Source organism: Mus musculus, chromosome 1 (genome assembly GCF_000001635.26).
Source record: "Mus musculus strain C57BL/6J chromosome 1, GRCm38.p6 C57BL/6J".
Taxonomy (NCBI): Eukaryota; Metazoa; Chordata; class Mammalia; order Rodentia; family Muridae; genus Mus; species Mus musculus.
Window position 1 is genome coordinate 174396190 of NC_000067.6, and position 6971 is coordinate 174403160.

Below are 6971 nucleotides of genomic sequence, written 5' to 3' on the forward strand. Positions count from 1 at the left end.
ACAAGAAGATTATCCCTCAACAAAACTAAAGAAGACAGCCACAAGAACAGAATGCCAACTTTAACAACAAAAATAAGAGGAACCAACAATTACTTTTCCTTAATATCTCTTAATATCAATGGACTCAACTCCCCAATAAAAAGACATAGACTGGCTACACAAACAAGACCCAACATTTTGCTGCTTACAGGAAACTCATCTCAGAGAAAAAGATAGACACTACTTCAGAATGAAAGGCTGGAAAACAATTTTCCAAGCAAATGGTATGAAGAAACAAGCTGGAGTAGCCATCCTAATATCTGATAAGATTGACTTCCAACCCAAAGTCATCAAAAAAGACAAGGAGGGGCACTTCATTCTCATCAAAGGTAAAATCCTCCAAGAGGAACTCTCAATTCTGAATATCTATGCTCCAAATACAAGGACAGCCACATTCATTAAAGAAACTTTAGTAAAGCTCAAAGCACACATTGCACCTCACACAATAATAGTGGGAGACTTCAACACACCGCTTTCACCAATGGACAGATCATTGAATGAGAAACTAAACAGGGACACAGTGAAACTAACAGAAGTGATGAAACAAATGGACTTAACAGATATCTACAAAACATTTTATCCTAAAACAAAAGGATATATCTTCTTCTCAGCACCTCATGGTACCTTCTCTAAAATTGACCACATAATTGGTAACAAAACAAACCTCAACATATACAAAAATATTGAAATTGTCCCATGCATCCTATCAGACCACCATGGTCTAAGGCTGATCTTCAATAACAAAATAAATAATAGAAAGCCAACAATCACGTGGAAACTGAACAACACTCTTCTCAATGATACCTTGGTCAAGGAAGGAATAAAGAAAGAAATTAAAGACTTTTTGGAGTTTAATGAAAATGAAGCCACAACATACCCAAACTTATGGGACACAATGAAAGCATTGCTAAGAGGAAAACTCATAGCTGTGAGTGCCTCCAAAAATAAACTGGAGAGAGCACACATTACAGCTTGACAACACACCTAAAACGTCTAGAAGAAAAGGAAGCAAATCCACCCAAGAGGAGTAGAAGGCAGGAAATAATCAAACTCATGGGTGAAATCAACCAAGTGGAAACAAGAAGAACTATTCAAAGAATTAACCAAACGAGGAGTTGGTTCTTTGAGAAAATCAACAAGGTAGATAAACCCTTAGCTAGACTCACTAGAGGGCACAGGGACAAAATCCTAATTAACAAAATCAGAAATGAAAAGGGAGACATAACAACAGATCCTGAAGAAATCCAAAACACCATCAGATCCTACTACAAAAGGCTATACTCAACAAAACTGGAAAACCTGGACTATATGGACAAATTTTTGGACAGATACCAGGTACCAAAGTTGAATCAGGATCAACTTGACCATCTAAACAGTCCCATATCCCCTAAAGAAATAGAAGCAGTTATTAATAGTCTCCCTGCCAAAAAAAGCCCAGGACCAGACGGGTTTAGCTCAGAGTTCTATCAGACCTTCAAAGAAGATCTAATCCCAGTTCTTCACAAACTATTCCACAAGATAGAAATAGAAGGTACTCTACCCAACTCATTTTATGAAGCCACTATTACTCTGATACCTAAACCACAAAAAGACCCAACAAAGATAGAGAACTTCAGAACAATTTCCCTTATAAATATCGATGCAAAAATCCTCAATAAAGTTCTTGCTAACCGAATCCAAGAACACATCAAAACAATCATCCATCCTGACCAAGTAGGTTTCATCCCAGGGATGCAAGGATGGTTCAATATACGGAAATCCATCAATGTAATCCAGTATATAAACAAACTCAAAGACAAAAACCACATGATCGTCTCGTTAGATGCTGAGAAAGCATTTGACAAAATCCAACACCCATTCATGATAAAAGTCTTGGAAAGATCAGGAATTCAAGGCCCATACCTAAACATGATAAAAGCAATCTACAGCAAACAAATAGCCAACATCAAAGTAAATGGTGAGAAGCTGGAAGCAATCCCACTAAAATCAGGGACTAGACAAGGATGTCCACTCTCTTTCTACCTATTCAACATTGTACTTGAAGTCCTAGCCAGAGCAATTAGACAACAAAAGGAGATCAAGGGGATACAAATTGGAAAATAAGAAGTCAAAATATCACTTTTTGCATATGATATGATAGTATATATACGTGACCCTAAAAATTCCACCAGAGAACTCCTAAGTCTGATAAACTGCTTCAGTGAAGTAGCTGGATATAAAATTAACTCAAACAAGTCAATGGCTTTTCTCTACACAAAGGACAAACAGGCTGAGAAAGAAATTAGGGAAACAACACCCTTCTCAATAGTCACAAATAATATAAAATACCTTGGCATGACTCTAACTAAGGAAGTAAAAGATCTGTATGATAAGAACTTCAAGTCTCTAAAGAAAGAAATTAAAGAAGATCTCAGAAGATGGAAAGATCTCCCATGCTCATGGATTGGCAAGATCAACATTGTAAAAATGGCCATCTTGCCAAAAGCAATCTACAGATTCAATGCAATCCCCATCAAAATTCCAACTCAATTCTTCAATGAATTAGAAAGGGCAATCGGCAGATTCATCTGGAATAACAAAAAACCGAGGATAGTAAAAACTCTTCTCAAGGATAAAAGAACCTCTGGTGGAATCACCATGCCGGACCTAAAACTGTACTACAGAGCAATTGTGATCAAAACTGCATGGTACTGGTATAGCAACAGACAAGTAGACCAATGGAACAGAATTGAAGACCCAGAGATGAATCCACACACCTATGGTCACTTGATCTTTGACAAGGGAGCTAAAACCATTCAGTGGAAAAAAGACAGCATTTTCAACAAATGGTGCTGGCACAACTGGCGGTTATCATGTAGAAGAATGTGAATTGATCCATTTCTATCTCCTTGTACTAAGGTCAAATCTAAGTGGATTAAGGAACTCCACATAAAACCAGAGACACTGAAACTTATAGAGGAGAAAGTAGGGAAAAGCCTCGAAGATATGGGTACAGGGGAAAAATTCCTGAATAGAACAGCAATGGCTTGTGCTGTAAGATCAAGAATCGATAAATGGGACCTCATAAGCTTGCAAAGCTTCTGCAAAGCAAAAGACACCATCAATAAGACAAAAAGGCCACCAACAGATTGGGAAAGGATCTTTACCTATCCCAAATCAGATAGGGGACTAATATCCAATATATATAAAGAACTCAAGAAGGTGGACTCCATAAAATCAAATAACCCCATTAAAAAATGGGGCTCAGAGCTGAACAAAGAATTCTCACCTGAGGAATACCAAATGGCAGAGAAGCACCTGAAAAAATGTTCAACATCCTTAATCATCAGGGAAATGCAAATCAAAACAACACTGAGATTCCACTTCACTCCAGTCAGAATGGCTAAGATCAAAAACTCAGGTGACAGCAGATGCTGGTGAGGATGTGGAGAAAGGGGAACACTCCTCCATTGTTGGTGGGATTGCAAGCTTGTACAACCACTCTGGAAATCAGTCTGGCGGTTCCTCAGAAAATTGGACATAGTACTACCGGAGGATCCCGCAATACCTCTCCTGGGCATATATCCAGAAGATGTCCCAACCGGTAAGAAGAACACATGCTCCACTATGTTCATAGCAGCCTTATTTATAATAGCCAGAAGCCGGAACTAACCCAAATGCCCCTCAACAGAGGAATGGATACAGAAAATGTGGTACATTTACACAATGGAATACTACTCACCTATTTAAAAAAATGAATTTATGAAATTGCTAGGCAAATGGATGGACCTGGAGGGTATCATCCTGAGTGAAGTAACCCAATCACAAAGGAACTCGCACAATATGTACTCAATGATAAGTGGATATTAGCCCAGAAACTTAGGATACCCAAGATATAAGATACAACTTGCCAAACGCATGAAATTCAAGAAGAACGAAGACCAAAGTGTGGACACTCTACCCTTTCTTAGAAATGGGAACAAAACACCCATAGAAGGAGTTACAGAGACAAAATTTGGAGCTGTGACGAAAGGATGGACCATCTAGTGATTGCCATATGCAGGGATCCATCCCATAATCAGCTTCCAAATGCTGACACCATTGCATACACTAGCAAGATTTTGCTGAAAGGACCCAGATATAGCTCTCTCTTGTGAGACTATGCCGGGGCCTAGCAAACACTGAAGTGGATGATCACAGTCAGCTATTGGATGGGTCACACGGCCCCTTATTGAGGAGCTAGAGAAATTACCCAAGGAGCTAAAGGGAACTGCAACCCTATAGGTGGAACAACAATATGAACTAACCAGTACCCGGGAGCTCTTGTCTTTAGCTGCATATGTATCAAAAGATGGCCTAGTCAGTCATCACTGCAAAGATAGGCCCATTGGACTTGCAAACTTTATATGCCCCATTACAGGGGACCACCAGGGCCAAAAAGGGGCAGTGGGTGGGTAGGGGATTGGGGGGGGTGGTTATGGGGGAACTTTAGGATAGCATTGAAAATGTAAATGAGGAAAATACCTAATAAAAAATAAATTAAAAAAAAAGAAAATTATAACTTTAAAAAAAAGAAATGTCAGTAGAAAAATATTTAAATAAATCTCTAATGTACAAAGGAAAAAAAAAGAAGAAATCTAGATTAGTCATTCTGATATCTAACGAAGTAAATTTCCAATTAAAATTAGCCAAAAGAGATGGTGAAGGACGTTCCATACTCATCAAGAGAAAATACTTCCAAGATCATGTCTCAGTTCAGAACAACTATGCCCCAAATGCAAAGATACTCACATTTGTTAAAGAAACATTACTAAAGCTTAAATCACACATCAAAACTTGCACATTGCTCAGGAGCAGAGGGTGCCACCTTGGTTCCTGGAATCCGCTGAACTTAGGAAATTAGTCTGAACAGGTGAGAGGGTGCACCACAGAAGCTGACAGCTTCAGGGACCTGCCAAAGCAACACAGCTTCTGGGAAAGGTCCTGTTTTGGGCCTTCTTCTTCGGCCAGGAGGAGGTCCAAACACAAGATATCTGCACACCTTCCCTGTAAGAGGAGAGCTTACCAGCTGAAAGTGCTCTGAGCACTGAAACTCAGAGGAGAGAGTCTGTCTCCCAGGTCTGCTGATAGACGGTAACAGAATCACCAGAAGAACAATCTCTAAACAGAGTCAACTATAACAACTAACTCCAGAGATTACCAGATGGCGAAAGGTAAACGTAGGAATCTTACTAACAGGAACCAAGACCACTCACCATCATCAGAACCCAGCACTCCCACTTCGCCCAGTCCAGGGCACCCCAACACACCCAAAAACCTAGACCCAGATTTAAAAGCATATCTCATGATGATGGTAGAGGACATCAAGAAGGACTTTAATAACTCACTTAAAGAAATACAGGAGAACACTGCTAAAGAGTTACAAGTCCTTAAAGAAAAACAGGAAAACACAATCAAACAGGTAGAAGTCCTTACAGAAAAAGAGGAAAACACATCTAAACAGGTGATGGAAATGAACAAAACCATACTAGACCTAAAAAGGGAAGTAGACACAATAAAGAAAACTCAAAGTGAGGCAACACTGGAGATAAAAACCCTAGGAAAGAAATCTGGAACCATAGATTCGAGCATCAACAACAGAATACAAGAGATGGAAGAGAGAATCTCAGGTGCAGAAGATTGCATAGAGAACATCGGCACAACAATCAAAGAAAATGGAAAATGCAAAAAGATCCTAACTCAAAACATCCAGGAAATCAAGGACACAATGAGAAGACCAAACCTACGGATAATAGGGGTGGATGAGAATGAAGATTTTCAACTCAAAGGACCAGCAAATATCTTCAACAAAATTATAGAAGAAAACTTCCCAAATCTAAAGAAAGAGATGCCCATGAACATACAAGAAACATAGAGAACTCCAAATAGACTGGACCAGAAAAGAAATTACTCCTGACACATAATAATCAGAACAAAAAATGCACTAAATAAAGATAGAATACTAAAAGCAGTAAGGGAAAAAGGTCAAGTAACTTATAAAGGCAAGCCTATCAGAATTACACCAGATTTTTCACCAGAGACTATGAAAGCCAGAAGAGCCTGGACAGATGTTATACAGACACTAAGAGAACACAAATTCCAGCCCAGGCTACTATACCCAGCCAAACTCTCAATTACCATAGATGGAGAAACCAAAGTATTCCACGACAAAACCAAATTCACACATTACCTTTCCACGAATCCAGCCCTTCAAAGGATAATAACAGAAAAAAAAAAAAAAAAAACAATACAAGGACGGGAACCTTGCCCTAGAAAAAAACAAGAAGGAAATCCCTCAACAAACCTAAAAGAAGACAGCCAAAAAAACAGAATGCCAACTTTAACAACAAAAATAAGAGGAACCAACAATTACTTTTCCTTAATATCTCTTAATATCAATAGTCTCAACTCCCCAATAAAAAGACATAGACTAACAAACTGGCTACACAAACAAGACCCAACATTTTGCTGCTTACAGGAAACTCATCTCAGAGAAAAAGATAGACACTACTTCAGAATGAAAGGCTGGAAAACAATTTTCCAAGCAAATGGTATGAAGAAACAAGCTGGAGTAGCCATCCTAATATCTGATAAGATTGACTTCCAACCCAAAGTCATCAAAAAAGACAAGAAGGGGCACTTCATTCTCATCGAAGGTAAAATCCTCCAAGAGGAACTCTCAATTCTGAATATCTATGCTCCAAATACAAGGGCAGCCACATTCATTAAAGAAACTTTAGTAAAGCTCAAAGCACACATTGCACATCACACAATAATAGTGGGAGACTTCAACACACCGCTTTCACCAATGGACAGATCATTGAATGAGAAACTAAACAGGGACACAGTGAAACTAACAGAAGTTATGAAACAAATGGATCTGACAGATATCTAAAGAACATTTTATCCTAAAA